Genomic DNA, 19,716 nt, shown 5'->3' on the forward strand with positions numbered 1-19,716 from the left:
AAGAACACAGCTTCACCTGAACATCTCTTTCAGGATCACTTTTCCAGTTTTAGTCTCAGCCCAAAGCCCTTCCTGCAGAAAGGAACGGAAATTTGCCAGGAGAAACTTAGGTGTCAGGATTGTGGGCTGTTCAGCAGGAATCTTGGGTAAAGCCTCTACCCTGTGGGCAACAGGAAAGTTGATTCCTGCAGAAGAAAGCCCCAGGGGATAGTGAGAAAAAGCCCCCAGAAAGATGAATCCAAGACAAGAAAGACGCCCCCTGCAGCCCCTCCACTCTCTTGGATGGAAAAACAATCTGTCCTGTTAGGAAGGACATCCAAATTCCAAAACACCTGCAACCACAGTCAAACATGGGCACCCCGCCCCCCCTCCCCAAACACACACAGAATGTTGAGCCAAAGAAGCCAGGCCTGAAAAGTACATACTGTATGACTTCATTCCTATAGACTTCTAGAATAGACAAAAAGAACCTACGATGAGAGAAGCCAGGACCAGGAGTACCCTGGGTTTGGGGCTAGAAAGAAGACGTGGGGCACTTCTCAGGCACAGGTAACAGCCTGATCTAGGTGCTGTCTCCCTGGGTGTGTTCACTCTGGGGAAATGCACAAAGCGATACACTTTTTCTTTTTGGAGGTAATCCAAATCCCCTTAGTTCCAGTTTCAACCTCCCCCCAGTTTCTCCTGGCATGGCTCTCAAATCCCCTCCTGCTGCACCTTATCTATCCAGAATGCCCAACTATCTGTGAAAAGGGTCACTCCTCCTTCGTCCAGATTTTGGATTTAGGAAGGGTGGGGGGTCTTTATAGTAACACGGACATCTCTAAATGGACGAGGGGCTTCTTTGCCGTTCTTTGCCCCGTAACTCCCACACCTGCTAGAAACTCCACCACATTAGAGAGGAGTACCTAATGGGGGGTTGGCGGTGGGAAGGCGTGGAAGCAGCTGGCAGAGAAACTCAGTCAGGTCTGGCAAAGACGGATGTCTCCCTGTTGAGTGTCTTTGAAGCTGGGAATGGGCGCCAGGCCAGGTGGTGCCGGGTTTCTCCAGCCTCAGGCAGGCTGCAGGGCTGGATAACCTGAGACCCACTGCCAGGCCCTCCAGAGACTGGCTGAGCTCAGAACCAGAGGAAGGAGGGGGCAGAGAAAGCTGGGGAGGCGGGGGGAAGAGGCAGACGAAGGGAATGAGGGGGAGGAGTGAGGAAAGGCAGGAGAGAGGAAGGGGGGAAACTGACCGGCTCTGAGAGCCAGCTGGGCGCTGGTGGGTGGCAGCGCAACCCTGCCGACTCTGGCCTCTCCCGCTACATCTCGGGCTGCGGGGCCGGCAGCAAATGGGGAGGCCAGAGGAACTTGGACACTCGGGACTCTCAGCGGATCCGTCGCCAACATCCTGCCCTTCCTGCTTCACACACACACATCCCGCCCCAGCCCACTGGCCTCGCCCCCTGCGCCCTGCGCCGTCCGCCCCACGCGCCCTCCTCCGGGCACCTCCTCAGACTCCACGCAGCCGGGCCTCCGAGGGGCTCGCTCCCCGGAGGCGGGGAAAGGGAGAGAGGCTCCACAAAGAGCCCAATTCCCAGGTGGGACGTTCCTCCGCCCCCACCGCGTCCCCTTCGTACCCCGCCCCGGTGGGGAGAGTCTGCGGTCCGCACAAGCAAGTCAGCGCCGCGGCCGCTGGTGACGTCGCGCGCCCAAGCTGGCTACCCCGGGTGAGTGTGCGCGCGCGGCGCGAGCATCCCGCTCGCTCCCGAGCCCCTCCGCCCGGGAGCCCGCCACCTTCCTCCCGGCTCCGCTCGGCGCCCGTCGCCTTTGCCTGCACACTCCTGCCCGGTGTCGCCAGGGCTGTTACCAGGAAGTCCCAGTTCGCGTCCCGAGAGCGCTTCCCGGGGTCTGGCTGCGGATGCGCGGAGCCCTCGGCGGGGGCGTTCGAGAGCCCCCGCCTCCCTTGTCACGGCCGTGCATGGCATCATTCCCCTGGAACCCTCGTCCCCACGTCTTAGCCTTCTGCGGCCGGCGTCCGAGCCCCACCGGTGCCCCCTCTCTTCCACACCTTAGCTCGGAAACAGCACATCGTTCCTACCCACCACCTCATCTCTTCCCGAGCCCAGAAGGCCCAGAGCCAATCTACCCTTCTCTTCCTCTAGTTTCCCAGTTTCTTCCTAGTTTCCACCTTCTCTCAGACCCTCCAGCGCCCAAATCCTGAGCAAGTCACCTTTCAGATGATTGATAGATAGATAGATAGATCGAGGGACAGATAGAGATACGAATGTATACTGAAGGGACAACCCAGGACCCCAGTTTGGCCAGGACAGCACCCAGGCTTTCACAACCTGCTTAATAGAAATGAAGCTGCAGCATTCCGGCTGCATAAGCTGTGCAAACTGTAAAGTGCTTTACGCCCCTTTCTAACTAACCACAGTAGCAGCTTAGACTGGAAACCCAAGTTCTGCTTGCAGATTGTTTGGGCACAGCTCCGATTCTGCCAGGCTTGCCTACCAACATCACCACACTAATTCATCTGTTCTGTCAACCAGCACCCGCTGAGCCCACTGTAGGCACACACTGTCGGGTCCTGTCACCCAGAGACCGACAGGGCATGTGCCTGCTCACTGGGGGCTGACATTCCGGTGGGCATCAGACCCCCCCACAGTAACTCCATGTGACAGGTGCCCTGGGAGAGGTTAAGGATGGAGAATTATGAAACACTGGAGGGAAGGCATTTGACCTGGGTCTTGAAGAGAGGGTTGGGAGTTTCCAGAAGAAATGGCCTTTCAGGCAGATGCACCAGGATGCACCCATAGGAGTGGGTGCCCCATCTTTCCCGGGATGGGAAGCAGATTGGCGGGACCGGATCACAGTTCCCTAAGGTGATGGTGGGTAGTAGACAGCGTCCAAGAGAAGAGGAGAAGGTCGGCTGATGCCAGGTTGAGAGAGGCCCTGACCACCAGCTTATTTCTTCTGTTCCTGTGCCCTCTGCTAGACCTGTCCCCAGGCCTCTGGGCCAGCTCTTCAAACTATGGACACATGACAATCCGAGAGCTAATCGGCCCTCCTACTGGAGAAGCTCCGGATGTCACAGGGTTGCACTGCTGTCAGCAGGCCCTCCATCTGTCTGACTTTAATCCCCTCACCCCCATCCAGGCACGGCCTCCCCCTCAGGGTGACTCAGCTCCTGGCTCCTTCCCTTCCTGCCACCAGCTGAGACGTGTGACCGGTTACCATGGTGACCGCAAGGAGCCCGGTTCGTACCTGTCTTTCCGGATGAGACCTGGATGTCTAAATTGCTCCTGAGACCTGGATGTCTAAATTGCTCCTGAACGGAATGCCTGGGCACAGCTGCTCACCTGCAGAGGTGTGTGTCAGGCGGCATCTCAGGGCCCTCCCCCCCTGCACGAACCCGGGGTGGGGCAGCGGTAGGGAGCGGGAGACCAATGACAGATGCCTCCACCACGGGGACTCTAGGCTGGTATTTCTCTCCATAAGATGCGGGTCTCCAGAGGGAGGGGGACAAAGCACATGAAGGCAGGTGCTGAGATCTACCATCCAGTTTGTCTGTGGAAAAACCAGGACTTTCCACTATTCCAGGTCATGACACATGTGTATCCTTCACAAATACACTTGGGAGAGATGCACGCTTATTTGTCAAAGGTTATCATTCTTATCAGAGTTACACACCCATGCTCACAGCACCAAAATACTCTTCCTGACACGTGGCCCATTACTCTCCTGCCTCAAACATTCCATAGCTCCCCAGTGCCGAGAAAGAAGATTCAAACCAACTCCTCACCCTGGCCTCAGCCCCCCTTTTAAATCTCTCACAGGCTACCTAGTGACCACACTTGCTGTTCCCCGCCCCATGCCACAGCCTCAGCAGACTGCTTCCTGCTTCCCAAAGGGTCTCCAGCTGCCATGCTTGTCTTCAGCTGACCATCTGCCTGGGCTTCACTGCACAGTCACTTTCTCAAGTCGTCCTCAGCCTCAAGGCTCAGCCCCATTCCTCAGGCCCTCGGCCCCTCTCTTATCCCCAGTTAAAATTTCATCCCCCTTTCCTTCTTCCTGGTTGCATTTTTGGGACCTATTAGAAGACAGTCTGCCATGAATCACACAGACTTGAGTGTATCTGTCACCCCCAAAGGCAAACACATGGTTTTGTTTATTTTTGTGTCCCTCTGCTTCTCATGGGGCCTAGCACAGGGCCAAAGTGAACGGGAACTGCATGGCACTGGTTCACCCTCTCTCTCCTCTCTAGGCAGGCTTTGAAGACCTCCACCGAAGATAAATGAGGAGACCTCGGTCGGACCGTCATTCCACGCTCACACATAGATCCCTCACCCGGGGACTTCCAGACCCAGTGAAGTGGCACTGCCTCCATCCCAGCTTTCCAGAGCTGCAGCTGCCTGAGGGGAGGTGGGCCGCTGGGCATTCTCTTCTGGGGGTGGAGACAGGGCTCCCTGGCATTAGTCAAAGGTGGCAAGAGACTCGGGAAATGGGCTGCAAGAATGCATGCATGGTGCTCCAGCTATACCCAGTCCCAGCCCCAGGGCACGGATCCCACCGAGTGGTGGGGCCTTAAGCAGGTGGCAGCAGGCTCTGGCCCCCAGGACACAGCTGGCCGAGGCTGTGGCTGCAACCCCGAGAGGCCCCAGCTGAGCCTGCACACAGAGCTCTTGGAGGCGAGGCTAACGTAGTTAATTGGTTCCAACCTTCGGCTAGGAGTATGAGCATTGATTGGGCACCCGTGGGGCTCAGAAGCTGTAACCTCCGCGGATGCTTCACTTCCTTCTAAGCTTGAACCGAGAAAAGGGAAATACGATCAGAGGTCGTGGTGCTCACTTCCCAGCTGGGCTGAAGCATAAATAGTGGAGGAGCAACCACTAAGAAATCAATGGTGAGGAGGGATGATGGCTCTCCTCCCCAAGGCGGGGCATGGCTGCCTCTCAGGGAAGAGCCAGGCCCAATCAGAGCAGATGACAGGACACAATGAGCCACGTTCCCGCTGCCCAGCCCCAGTCCCCTGGCCTGTCTCAGAAGGGCTTGCATCTGCCCTGACTCTTGCAACACGGGGACTTCCGGGCTGGGGACAGGAAGAGGGGACTTCACGTAAAGGTCTTGGCACTTGAGCTTGGGCTCTTGGGGGAGACGGGGACTGGCCCCGCTTAATGCAGTTTAACGCAGGAAGTTAAACCCTGCCTTTAACTTTGGCCCTATGCTTGATCCCCGAGAAGTAGAGGGACATGAAAATAAACATAGCCGCCTGTTTGCCTTTGGGGGTGACAGATACACTCAAGCCTGTGTGATTCATGGCAGACTCTGTCTTCTAACAGGTCCCCAAAGGCAACTGTGTGTGCCCCCCCACCTCCACACAGAGACCCCAGCCCATTCCCCTGCCATTCCTCCATCCTCACAGAAGCTCATCCATCGTCCAGTCGTCCAAGTATCAGCTCATTCAAGAATTAATTCAACAAGTAAGAACTGAGTCCCTACTCTGTACCTAGCCCTGCGCTAAGCTCCTTGTGACCTCCCCTGTAAAACGGCAACGGTTCTGCCTGCGCTTCGTAGGGTGTTTGTGAGAATCAGACGAGAAGACAACTGCCATGTGCTTGCAGCCTGTGAAGTGTTATGAGGTATGGCTTTGACAGGGAGAAGCCCTTTGGGTGCTTCCGAGAGAGGAATGTTCCAGCCCCTAAGGGACTCCTTCCCCTCCCTTGGTCCTTGCAATCCCAGCCAAGGAGCCCTTGATTGGCATTTACGGGCTAGTTTCTCAGGCCAACTTTGTACTTATTCCTAATATGAGGATTTAGTTTATATTTTCAAGACTTTTACAAAAGTATTCTTCCCCAAAATTTGCTGTATGACCTTAAGCGGGTAGCTGGCCTCTCTGTGTGTCAGTTTTCTCATCTGTAAAATGGGAATAATAAGGGTAGCTGTCTTACAGGACTGCTGTGAGGATCTGAAGAGTTAATATATATGGGGTGCTTAGAACAGTGGCTGGCACGCAGTGGGTACTATGTAAAGATGAGCTACTTAGGACCATGATGAGATCTGCCGGTGGGACGGGAGGATTCAAGCTAACATTTTATAAAGGACCCAAGGGAGCCTAGTGGACAAACGCTTGGCTTTAAGACACGTCAAGCCCTGGTCTCCCCAGGCCTTAACCAACCTCCATATAACAGCTTCCTTGGGAAAGAGGCTGTCTTACAAACTCAGCCTGGAGATTCTGTGTCCTAAGACACTGCAGCCTCTGAGAGAAGACACAACAGAGTCTCAAGCAAATAAATAACCCTGACCAACTGCTTCTGTGTCCGCAACAGCATTTACTTAGCCCCCGCCTCCGGCTGAACACTGGTCTGGACGCTGCAGAAAACGAAGAAAAGAAACAAAGCACTGGCCTTGAGGAGCCTACAGCCCACTGGGGAACTTTTCAAGAAATGTAACCAAAGCAGCCCCTGCCCTGTCCAGGCAGTGTGTCCTAGACAGAATGGTCCCTCTCTTAGAGAATCTAACCCTTCTTACTCGTGTGATTATGCATGGAACAGACAGTAGGGGGCCAAAAGCACAAGTCTAGAAAAAGGGACTGCAGAACAGTGCTCCCATGAGCACTCCTGAGAAAGGCCTGCAGGTCATGCCAAGCCCACCGTCTGCCCAGGTTACCATGGCCATCATTAGGAGGAGCGGCACTTTTCACTGTGGACTCGGGTTTTTGTCCTCTGCGATCAATGAGCCAAAACGCTTGCAGATAAGAAGAGTCCACAAGGCAAGGTCCATTCCAAGTGCAAGAGCACATGACGACATTAGACAAATGCCAGAAGTCAGGTCCTGGATACAGTGTATGGGACAAAGACTGGGCATCAAAATGCCAGACTGAGTCATCAATCAAGGGATGAAGTGGGCAGTGGAAGCAGAGGAGGACTGACATGCTTCCACCTGTTTTCTTCTCTAGTCCTTACAACACAATTAAGGTTGATTATTCCCCTTTTACAGATGCAAAAACTGAAGCTCAAAGGGGTTATTTGTCCCAAGGCTCCTCAGTGGTTAAGTGGTAGAACAAAGAGTTTTTTTATCCCTAAAGCCTGAGTTTTTTCAACTATACCACACAGCCTACAAAAATAGAGCAATCATTTCCATTTCTATATTTGTTCTTAATATTTAATTAATATTTACTTCATCAGACACCCCTTAAACATCCTCAGTGTCCTAGGGCGGCAGCCAGGCATCTCTAACCCAAAGCTCCTGCATCGCCAGGCCCCAGGGAGGGAAGCGCCGCTCCTCCACTCCCTCTCCACTGGCGCACCGCGTCGGCGCTGACAGTACAGCTCCAGTTTGTTCAAGCTCCAGACCGAAGGCTCAGACTCAGCTTCTGACGTGCTGAACAACAAACAGGGGCAGGAACTTGTCTCAATCAGCGAGTCAGGGTGGTGGTGAGAAAGTGCCGGGGCGGAGAGGACAGCGCTGGTGGCGGCACGTTTCCCCGGGTCGCGCAGCAACCACCACCACCACCCCCGCCCCGAGTCCCGCCCTGGCCGCCACTGGGGGGCGCTGCTCTCAGACCCAGCGCGTGCCAGAATCACCTGCAGACCCCTGACCCACCCCGCTCTTTCCCGGCGGGTGGCTGGGGTGCCTCACAGGCCCCCCCAAGGCATCTGATGCTCCATAGGCCCCAGTTTGAAAAACACTGCAGGGGGCAGGGGATGCGGGTCCTAGGCTGGGGCAGGCGGCTGCGGTGGATGGGCATGTGATGTCAGCCGGCGGTGATTACTTTCTAAAGAGATGCTTTCTGTCTTAGAATCTAAGATGGTCCCTTGGGGATGGGAGCGGCAGGAGGGGCATAAAGAGCTTCTAGGCCACCCCTGCTCTATTAGGGGGGGAGGAAACCCACACCCAGAGAAGATGCCTTCAGTCTCTTTCAGAGCTGCTTTTCTTTCAGTTACCGTTTCCCAAAGGTGCCCCCTCCACAGAGAGCCTTCCTCCACTGAGAATTTCTCCCCTGCCTCTGCATCACCTGGAGAGGCACTGCTCCCCTCCTCAGGCCTGCCTGTCACTCTAGACCTTCTTTCACTACTGAGGTAATCGTCTTTCCCCAGCTAGGTGGGTTGGGCAGGTGGGAACATTTGCAGAAGGGGAACTTAAAAGCTTACAGGGTGAATCATGATTGCAATCAAACCTGGGAAAGTCCTCATGACTATATCTTCACCTACATTACAATAAACACATTGCCGCACACACAGTCCTCTACCAAACACGTTTACACATCTTAAAGTAGTCATGAAAGATCACGTACCATTAATTTCCAGTTTCCACCCTTTGCTCCACGGAAGTGGTTCAGGAATTCCCTCTCCCAGAGATTTCATGAAATGTTGATAAATTATTGTTGCCTTGTTGCAGACAACATGCCTATTAAGAGATTTTGTGTGTGTGTGTGTGTGTGTGTGTGTGTGTGTGTGTGTATTCTGACTCTCCATCCAAATGTTCACCGTTTTTCATTGGGCTGTTGATCCCTGTCCCCTTGCCCCCCATCACCCAAAGCTGCCCATCTGGGTGACCTGAGACAAGTTACCTTGAGTCTGTCTCCTCATCAGTGAAACAGGAACACAACAGAACCTTATTGCAGGGATGCGCCAAGGATCAGAGGACGTAATCCATGTAAGGTGCTTAGTAACCTGTCTGGTACATAATAAACATTCGATAACTGGTAGTAGAAATTTGTTACTGGGATTAACAAACCAACGTACACCACGTATGTGGCTGTCCTCAGCCCCGCCTCATGCCTTGCTCACCAGGATTTCATTCCTGCCAGGACTATCCCACCTCTGTCCATGAGGCCAAATGACCCAGGCTTCTATGAGGTGCCCTCCCACATTTCCACTACCTGCTGGCAGGTGCCGCTTCTGCTGGCCCCCATGGCGGCCCTTAGAATGTGGAAGAGAGTGTAGAATGAATGCTTCTCAAAGAGACAGTACAGGTGAGCAGAGAGCTGCAAAGAATGGGCATTTTGAGCCCTGGGAACGCCCAGAACTGGGCTGTCCCTCCTTCCCTGGGGTTGCAGGCATGTCCTGGGGTGGGGTAGCAGCCATTGCTGGCCCGGTTGCACGGTCACCACTAAGCTGATCAAAGCCTGCTCCCTAGCATGGCTGTCTCTGAGTCCCCGTGGATACCAGCAACTGAAGGTGCAGGAGGCGTCAAGGGGTCAGATGTCCCCGGATGACGGCTCTGACATGAACAGGGAGAACAGGGAGCTCCCACCTTCTATAAGACCTTTGAGCTGATTGGAGCGTGTCACAAGCGGGTGAGACAGAATTCATTTCATCAAAAGTTCAAATGCCTGCGACAAATTTCCAGACACTTCTGTTCCGGCCTCACCTCCCGCACACACACCCATCTGCCGGCACCCTGCACTCACCTCTGCCAGACGCACGTCTACTCGAAAAGAAACTTCAATCCACTGGTTACATTTGATGTCCCTGCTGCCTTTCAACACATTTTTACATAATCTGACTTTAGAGCCTTTTCTTTACAATATGCTTCACTTCTAAAAGGAACTGATACTTTGGTTGATGGAGTCTATTCAAAAAATGCCTATTGAAAACCTGCTTGGGCCGGCTAGGATCTAGACACTCTGGATGCAGGGAGGGGTTGGTGCGGAGATGGAGGGATGCAGGAGACACATCTTTTCCCTCCAAGAGGCTTAGAGTTGGGGCAGTGTCAGGGGAGACAGTGATTCACACACTAGCCTGAACACATGCCCAGCTTGGTGAATACTCCCAAAGAGGTGAACACAAATTGCTTCGGGAACAAAAGCCTAATTCCTGTGTTTGCACAGGCCTGTGATTGCAAGTTTGTGAATTCATGAGTTAGAATTTATGAATATACAATCATGGTGCATGAAATAGAGCTCTTGATCTAATAATACTAATACACGCTAGATAGACTGTGACTGGATGAGTGATTAGCGAAGCTCTGGACTGTGATATTGTAGAGGGAGAAATATAAACTGCCTATATTTATGAACAGCTGCACTCTTCAGTATGGCAGCCTCTGGCCACACGTGGCCAGTGAGCCTGGGAAATGTGCCTGGTCCGAACTGAGATGTGTTGTGAGCACTAAACACACACCAGATATCAAAGATTTAGTCCAAAAAAAGTGTAACTATCTCATGAACAAATGTTATGCCGATGACATTTAAATGATAATTTTTTACACACTGGATTAAGTGAAACATCATTTTACATATATGTTATTAAAATTAATTTCACCTACTTCTCTATTTTTTTGAATGTGGCTACCAGAAAATGTAAAATCCCGAACGTGGCTCACATTTCTGGTCCACGTTATATTTTATTGGCCAGCACAGATCTAGAACATTCGTATCTGTTACATCATTTAATTCTCACCACAATTCTACAAAGCAGGCATTGGCCCCATTTTAAAGCCAAAGTAACCAAGGCTCAGAGATGTGGTGAACTGGCCCACGTCACACCACACAGCTCATTTGGGTCAGAGGCTCAAGGGCTCACCGGCTTCCTCACCTGTGCCACGGGACTCACGCATCCCTGACGTGGTGCAGGAAGAATGGAAGGAGAGGGAGGACGTGGCATTCGGGCGGTGTCAGTGCCCGTCCTGTGGCACAGCCTGAGAACGACCCCTCCGTCCAGTGCCTCTTGCCTTCAAGGCCCACAGTTACAGCCCCCCGAGGCTGCGCTGGGAGCCCCCTTCTTCCAGGTGCTGCTCCCCGCGCCCCTATATCATGGTGCCCCCTCTGTGCGGCATCACCAGCACAATGAGAGTGGCTCCTGAGGGCCCACCCTCCTCTCTGCATCCCCCGGGCTCGACGCTGCGGTCTCTGAACCGTCAATGCTCAAACGACAATTCACTATTTAAAGTGAGGACTGGCCTTCTGCACGGCCACACTCCTTTCTGCTATTTTTAAAATAACAGACTTTGTTTCATGGAGCAGGTTCAGGTTCAGAGTGAAACTGAATGGAAGGTACAGGGGTTTCCCATAATAGTCCCTGCTCCCCTACACACAGCCTCCTCCACTATCACCATCCCCCACCAGAGTGGTCCGTTTCGTACCACGGAAGAACCTACACTGACACGTCATAGTCACCCAAAGTCCACAGTGTGCATTAGAGGTCACTCTTGGTGTTGTCCATTCTGTGGGTCTGGACAAATGTACAATGACATGTATCCACCATTACAGTATCACGCAGAGTAGCTTCGGCCCCCTTGAAATCCCCTGTGTTCCACCTATTCATCCCTCCTTCCCCCCAACCTCTGGCAACCACTGGTCTTTTTACTGCCTGCATAGTTTTGCCTTTCCTAGAATCTCATATAGCTGAAATCAAACGATATGTAGTCTTTTCAGGTTGACTTCTTTCACCTTAAGATGCTTTTAAGGTTCCTCCATGTCTTTCAGTGGCTTCAGAGCTCATTTCTTTTTATTGCCGAATAATATTCCATCGTCTGGACGTACCACAGTGCATTTGCCCATTCACCTACTGAGAGACATGTTGGTGGCTTCCAAGTTTTGCCAATTATGAATGAAGCTGTTATAAACATCCACACGCAGGTTTTTGTGTGAACATAAGTTTTCAGTTCCTTTGGGTAAATACCAAGGAGCGCAGTTGCTAGATCGTATGGTGAGAATATATTTAGTTTTGTCTAAATTGCCAAACTGTCCTCCGAAGTGGCTGCACTGTTTCTGCACTCCCAGCAGCAGGGAATGAGACCGCAGTACCTTCGATGAGCTGACGCCATGTTTTCTTGTTTCTAGGGACCCGGCTTTGTGCCCCCTGCCTACCCAGCTGCCCAATCTTACAGGTGCCCCTGCAGGCTGCATTTAGCACTCAGTACACTATATAACGTTGCTCCTTAATAATCATTATGCTAATGGCAAGCACTTAACAAGAGCCGGGCACCGGGCAGAGCTCTTCCCATGTACCAGCCCATCAATCCTCAGAGCAGCCCTGTGGGTGGGACTGTCATTCTCCCTGTTTACACATGTAGAAACTGAGGCTCTGACATGTCCAGTGGCTTGCCCAAGGTCACCCTGCTGCTGGGTGGAAGTGGTGGGATGTGAACCCTCTGCAGTGAGCCTTGGGTTGGGAGGCTGCTGGTACGTGTCTCTCCATCTTTCTCAGCTGTGAGCTCCTTAAGAGCCAGGACCACACCTCACTCACCTGCAATCATGCCTGCGCCTGGTGCCTCCCCGGCAGCCGTCAGCAGATGCTGCCTGAGCCCTCAATGACCCTCCAGTCCTGTGTCACAGGCAGTGCTCTCTCCTCCTAAACGAGCTGTCCCCAAGAATCCCGCCTTGTTTCTCTGCCATTCTCTCCACGGCCCTTCCTCCCAGGCCCTGCACCCTCGCAGCCCCAATTTTCCTTCTGGGCTGATGACCCCCCAAGTCCTATACCCAACCTGGCTTTGTGTGAGGACCTGCAACTCCCTTGATAACACTGACCATCCTTAGCATTTCTCCCTTTAGAAGGCCCTTGCTGCCCCCTCATATTCAGTGTTATGGACCAAATGCTGTGTCCCCCCAAATTCATGTGCTGAAGCCCTAACGCTCAATAAGACGGGATTTGGAGGTGGGTGACTGGGAGGTGATTCGGGTTCCACGAGGTCATGAGAGACCAGGGCCTTTAGAAGATGACGGAGCCAGAGCTGCCCCTCTCCACCATATTAGGACATGGCCAGAGGCAGCTGTCTGTGGACCAGGAGGGTTCTCATCAGAACCCAACTACACTGGCACCCTGATCTTGGACTCCCAGCCTCCAGAACCATGAGAAATACGTTTGTTGTGTAATCCCCTCCGCCTATGGTTTTTGTTGTAGCAGCCCAAGCAGACGACGACATTCAGCATGTCAAGTAAAGGACCTCACGGTCTCCCTCGCCAAGCCACCCACCCCCATGTCCTCAGTGGGCTTCCCTTTGCCCTCCTGCCTGTCTGAAACCTGAGATTCTCTAACTCCTCTTACTCATATTCTCACCTCGCAATTTTCCCTTCAAAACTTCTCTTGGACACACTACTATATATAAAATAGGTAACCAATAAAGACCTACTGCATACCCCAGGGAACTCTACTCAACACTCTGTAATGGCTTCTATGGGAAAAGAATCTAAAAAAGAGTGGATAGTTGTATATGTAACTGATTCACTTTGCTGTACAGTAGAAACACACAATACTGTAAATCAGCTATATTCCAATAAAGAAATTTTTTTTTAATTAAAAATAAAAAACTGCTCTTGGACTAATCCTTTCCTTTTCATCCCTGCTGCACCATGCTGGTTGGAGCTATTTTCCATCCACTTTGGAACAATTGTTATAGTCTAACTCAGGGGTCCCCAGCCCCCGGGGGTAGTGGCCCAGGGCCTGTTAGGAACCGGGCCGCACAGCAGGAGGTGAGCAGAGGGCGGGGGAGCGAAGCTTCATCTGCCGCCCCCCATCGCTCGCATTTCCGCCTGAGCCATCCCCCACACCCCCGTCCGTGGAAGAATTGTCTTATACAGTCCCTGGTGCCAGAAAGGTTGGGGACCGCTGGTCTAACTGGTCTACCAGTCCATCCTACACACAAATCTGCAGCAATAATAACACCCAAGCCACATACACACGTCACTCCACAACCTGCTATGGCTCCCGAGTGCTCGCTGAATTAAGACCATTCTTTATTCGGTAGTCACGATCTGCAGTAATCCGGGCTCCCACCCTGTGCCTGTCTCAGCTCACCCTGCACACACCTCCACCCCAGCCCAGCCAGCTCCCTCTCTCTCTCCTGCCCAAGCCGGGCTCACTTCCCTCTCCGACTGGCTCCACATACCGTCCCCTGGCCTGAAATGCCCTCATCCCTTTTCCCTTTCCATCTGGATGCCAACAGGTCCTCCAGAATGGTCCCAAATCCAGCCATGCCAGGACAATTGTCCTGAGAACGTCGGCCTCACGGGATTGCTCCTTCCAGACTGCCTGAAGCCAGAACCCTGTGCAGCCATTGTTTTCTTTTCTCCTAACTCCTAGTAGCCGGAGTCCTCTGTGCACCAAAAGGGTGTTTTACAGGGAGGAGGCACCCAGAAATCCTCAGACTGAATACCCGAATCAACTCAAAAGTAGAAAATAATTCTAGTGACAAGCCCCAGTAAAATATAACCTTCCTCTTGAGAAATATGGCTTGTGTCTGAATGACAGTCCACCAGCAATGACCCCCTGCAAGGGTCCCTTAGAACCTGAGACCTTGCAAGTCGAAGGGATGTTTCTGGCGGGGCAGTGGGTTGGGGGTGTGGGCAGACGACTCAGTTGATGTCCTTGTGGTTCTGAGGACAGGACCAGGTTCCCCTGGCTCAGCCTCCTGTTGGGCAGGAGGGAAGCGGGCCCTGCTGGGCACGTCAGAAGACTCATGGCACAGACTGCTAACCAGCCATAACAACGATCTCCAAGGTGTGGAGGTGGGGATGGTGTGAGCTGAAGCCTCCCTACTTCGATACCCTCATCTGAAAGCCCCCGGATGGGGAGACCAGCCAGGGAAAGCCTCCCTCAGACCCATCATCCAGCACACAGGTCGCTACCGTTTAACAGATGGGAGCCACGTGCCAGGACTATGGAAACGCTCTGCGTGCTGTCCCATGTAATTATTACAAGAACACTATGGAGTAGGTGGTCCTGTTACCATTTTAAAGGCTAGACAATGGAGACCCAGGCACAACTGGTAAAAGCAGAGCTGGCATAGGGGACGCCCAGCGGCCATCTCCCCGGCCCACAGTGAACCTCCCATCTCTCTAACCGCCCCTCCCCCACCATGGGGTGGGCCCTGCCAGCCTTGAGGAGATGACCCTGTCCACTGGCTACTGTTGGTTTGGCCAGAAACGGACTGACTCAGGCTGGGCCAATCAGAGGCCCTTCCCCTGATCCCTCCCTGTCACCAGAAGAGCACTTGACCCAAACTGAGCCCAACAGAATCTGGCACTGAAAGAGAAAATGCTGAGGGGGGCAGGCGGAGGGAGGTGCCTGGGATCCTTTGGACGTCCACCTCCTGGTCCATGGTGACCCCAAGGCCCAAGCTGCACTCTTGCCTTGGGTCTCATGGGATAGCTCCTTTGGGTTGTGCTAGCTCAGTGGTTTCTCTTGCGTCTAGAAGGCTGCTGAGCGATGAGGTCTGACCACACAAGCCCTGCAAAGACCAGCATGGCCCACAGGGGCTCCTGGCTCGGGAAGCCACTCCACTCCCACTATGGAGACGGGCCATGAGAACAGAACCACAAGGCTGTGAGGGTCCAGGAAACAAGCCCAGAAAAGTGGAGACTCAGGAACACTCAGCAGCTGTCCGCCAGCACCTGAAGACCTGCCATACACACAAGGAGGGATTCACATCGAGCTGGACGAGGGAGAAGAGGGAGGGCAAATGAAGGCGAGGCTCACAGCAGCCAATTCCAGTGCACCTGCAAGGACCCCGCTGGAAAGTCACGCTCAGATTGAGTGCCAGCTCCTCCCCCAAACCCCCACCACCACCACTTCCCTGGCTAAAATGAACCTCACATGTGAAACTAGGACTTTATTCACACTTCCCAGTCAATACATCTCATTTCTACTCAACGTTACAGTAAATAAATATACAAATCTTCACTCCCTACTAGACTAGAAAGAATGGAGGCAGAATCCATGACTGATTCATTTTTGTAACCCCAAAGCCCCTGGCCCCCAGTCTCCAGCCTGTAGGAAGAAAGTGTGGGAGGATGTGTGTTGAATGAGTGCACCTCGGGACCCCCAGCAGGTAGCCCGTGCCCTGCCATAGGGGTATCCCCATCCAGGGCTTCTGAGAGGGAGCTCCTGGTGGGGGGTCAGGAGACAGGGTTTACCACGAGGTCCCTTATAACTCCTGAGTTCCAGCGCTCTGGTGCCCCTCTAGGGGAATCTTGCCTTTGCTCATCTAGTTTTTCCTTTGCTTCCTTCACAACTTGGCACTAGACGTAGGGCTGAGAGCCAGATAGCAACGAAAGCTGTCAAAGAATATCTCCCCGCCAGAAAAAGCAAGGGAAAACAACATCTTGGTGGGTTCTTCCAGGGGAAGAAAAAGTGAAGTAGTCTCTTTCTGCCTTCTATGTGTTGGCCTGAAATGGCAGTTTTGCAGAGGGAAAACATATTTCTTCCGAGCAAAGCTGTTTGTGGTGTGAAAGATGGAGTGTGTGTGCTGAGCACCGAGACACAAATTGGCCTGAGGCTCAGCTACGCGTGCTATTTTCACAGGAGTTTACGTTGGGGAGGGAGAGGTTGAGGAAAGGAAAAAGAAAATCTTTGTTTTGTGAAAATGGAAAAAAAAATGTTGGCCTGGATCAAATTCAAACCTGGCATCTGGTACGAAGACGGCTTGTAATAGAGACGTGCTGGGCGAAGGAATGGATATCAAGGGGCAAGCACCCCATATGCTCACTCCAGGCTCACCAGAGAAGGCGCAGGTTCATTCCGCAGCAGGATGGCTCGGCACCTGAGCCATCCACAGACTCGAGCACCCAGCGTCTGCTCCAGGGCATGGCCAGGCATCCTTCTGAGCCCTGCCCCTCCTGTACTCCCGGGACCCACCTCACAAGGCTCTTGAGAAGACTGAAGGAGACAATGTCCATAGAGGCATTAGTACAAGCCATGGCCCCTAGTGAGCACTGAGGAGTGGTGGTGGCTTTGCTGGTGATGGTGGCTGTGATGATCATGACGGTGATGATGGTAATGGTGATAATAATGATGATCATGGTCATGACCACGACGGGAATAATGATGATGATGGTGATGATAATGGTGGTAATAATCATGAGGGTGACGATGAGATGATGAAGGTGATAATAATGATCAGGATGGTAACGATGGTGATGGCTCCTGCCTCACCCACTGTGGGCACTGCTCCATAGCCCCTTCTTCCCCTCACAGCTCTACTAGCCCCTCAGACTCAGAAAGGACCTGCCTCAAAATATGCAATGGAGAAAAAAGTCTCTTCGTCAAGCAGTGTTGGGAAAGCTGGAAAGACGCATGTAAATCAATGAAGTTAGAACACTACCTCACACCACACACAAAAATAAACTCAAAATGGCTTAAAGACTTAAATATAAGACAGGACACCATAAAACTCCTAGAAGAGAACACAGGCAAAACATTCTCTGACATAAATCGTAGCAATGTTTCCTTAGGTCAGTCTCCCAAGACGATAGAAATAAAAGCAAAAATAAACAAATGGGACCTAATCAAACTTATAAGCTTTTGCACAGCAAAGGAAACTATTATAAAAAATGAAAAGACAACCCACAGGATGGGAGAAAATACTTGCAAACGATGTGACTGACAAGGGCTTAATTTCCAAAATGTACAAACAGCTCATACAACTCAGTAAGAAAAAAACAAAAAAGCCAGTCAAAAAATGGTCAGAAGACCTACTTAGACATTTCTCCAAAGAAGACATACAGATGGCCAAAAGGCACATGAAAAGATGCTCAACATCACTAATTATTAGAGAGATGCAAATCAAAACTACAATGAGGTATCACCTCACACCAGTCACAAAGGTCATCATTAAAAAGTGCACAAACAATAAATGCTGGAGAGGGTGTGGAGAAAAGGGAACCCTATTACACTGTTGGTGGGAATGTAAATTGGTGCAGCCACTATGGAGAACAGTATGGAGGTTCCTCAAAAAACTAAAAATAGAGCTACCATATGATCCAGCAATTGCACTCCTGGGCATATACCTGGAGAAAACCATAATTAGAAAAGATACATGCACCCCAATGCTCATTGCAGCACTATTTACGATAGGCAAGACATGGAAGCAACCTAAATGTCCATCGACAGAGGAATGGATAAAGAAGATGTGGTACATATATACACAATGGAATGCTACTCAGCCATAAAAAAAGAATGAAATAATGCCATTTGCAGCTACATGGATGGACCTAGAGATTACAATACTCAGTGAAGTAAATCAGATAGAGTAAGACAAATGAATTCATTTGTATCATATTTTAGATTCCACATATAAGTGGTAGCTACCACTTATATGTGGAATCTAAAATATGATACAAATGAATTCATTTATAAAACAGAAACAGACTCACAGACATACAAAACAAACTTATGGTTACCAAAGGTGAAAGGGAGGGGAGTGGATAAATTAGGAGTGTGGGATTAGCACATACAAACTACTATATGTAAAATAGATAAACAGCAAGGTCCTACTGTATAGAACAGAGAACTATATTCAATATCTTGTAATAACCTGTAATGGAAAAGAATATGAAAAATTATATATATGTGTATATATATATATATAGCAGAAACTAACACAACATTGTAAGTCAACTATACTTCAATTTAAAAAAAAAGAAAGGACCTGCCCCAAAGTCCACCTGGACCAGAGTTGCTCCAAGAGCAGTCTGAGAACACCTGCATCGGAAAGCTCCCTCTGTGGGTGAATTACGCAGATCCACACAGGGAGCCAGTACTAGACCCAGATCCTCAAATTCCAAGAGCAGTGTGCCTGCCACCCTAGCATCGCCTGTCATTTCTTCCACAGTGATGTGCTGAGTGCCAGCTGTCTGCAGATCGCTGTCCAGGACCACAACCAAACCAGACAAAGTTCCCACCTTCGACAAGCACACATCCTGGGCGGAGGAGGAAAGGAGACTATGGGAAAGTGGTGAGTGCGAGGTGAGGGTAACAGAGGAGGGGCTGAGGGAGTCCAGAGGAGAGAAGCAGGAAGCCTGGAGGGTCTCAGAGGTCAAGGAAGACGGTATGGAGCACAGGAAATTTAACTGAGCTTTGCAGGATGAGGACTTGCCCAAACTAAATAAGGAGAAGGACACTGAGGGCAGAGATGAAAGCATGAGCAAAGGCCAAAAGGCAAAGTGTTGAGGACGTTTATGGGAAACAAGAGGAAGCTCCAGGTGGGACGGGGCCACACAGGGCGCAGGGCCAGCGAGTCAGAGACACGGGCCTCACGCTGGGCTGAGCAGCCTGGCTCTGACCTTATACGCAACAGGGAGCCCTAGGGGGCTTTCCAGGAAGGGGGCGGCGTGCATCTTACGGAGGTCAGCTTGATGGCAGCTTAAAACTGGACGGGATGGGAGACGATCTTGGCCCTGAGCTCCGGCCCCTAAGGGCGCCAGCACCCAGGGAGGCCAGTGGCTGCCAGGCCTGTCTACCCTCTTACCTCCCCGTCCCCCGGCCTTTGATGGGGACAGGGCTGACAGATGGCAAGGGTGTACGTGTGACATTTAATGACCTCAGCATGCTCACCTCCACATATCCCAGCCCAGCCTTGCCTGCTCCCTTGCACCAATGAATCAACACAGGCTTCCCCTGGGGTGCGTTGCTGATGTGCTGGCCACCGGCAGGTGCCCCAAAGACTCTTGAGTTTCAGATCCATACGTGCTTAGTAGCAGTGTGACTTTGGGTCAGTTGCAGATCCTCTCTGAGCCTCAGTCTCCTCATCTGTCAAATGGGGATGATGACACTTACCTTAAGGGGCTGCCCTGAGGTCGAGAGACAAAGTACGACGCGCGCAGCCCGGTGCCCAGCCCCACAACCTGGTGGCTGCTCGGATGATGATGATGACGATGACAGCGATGACGTAGCACCCCATTTCCAGCTCGCACCATCGGCATCACCGCCAGCATCAGCAGTACCATCGAGTCATCTTCCCGAGTCGCGGCCGCTCCCGCCCCTCAACAGCCCGCAGGAGCCAGGAGACCAAGTCA

At 52.0% G+C, this 19,716-nt stretch overlaps 1 protein-coding gene and 1 long non-coding RNA gene across 2 annotated transcripts in view; one reads left to right on the forward strand and one right to left on the reverse strand.

Annotated features, from left to right (window-relative positions):
• The window catches only part of XKR6 (XK related 6), a 272,450-nt gene that overhangs the window by 97,418 nt on the left and 155,316 nt on the right, over positions 1–19,716 (reverse strand). The gene's annotated exons all lie outside the window — the stretch shown is intronic.
• On the forward strand, positions 1,353–8,424 carry LOC137227150 (uncharacterized). Its single transcript, XR_010944721.1, has 4 exons — positions 1,353–1,705; positions 3,138–3,348; positions 4,246–4,403; positions 5,321–8,424. It is a non-coding gene; the product is annotated as an uncharacterized lncRNA (long non-coding RNA).

The sequence above is a fragment of the Pseudorca crassidens genome, chromosome 7 (genome assembly GCF_039906515.1).
Source record: "Pseudorca crassidens isolate mPseCra1 chromosome 7, mPseCra1.hap1, whole genome shotgun sequence".
Lineage (NCBI taxonomy): Eukaryota > Metazoa > Chordata > Mammalia > Artiodactyla > Delphinidae > Pseudorca > Pseudorca crassidens.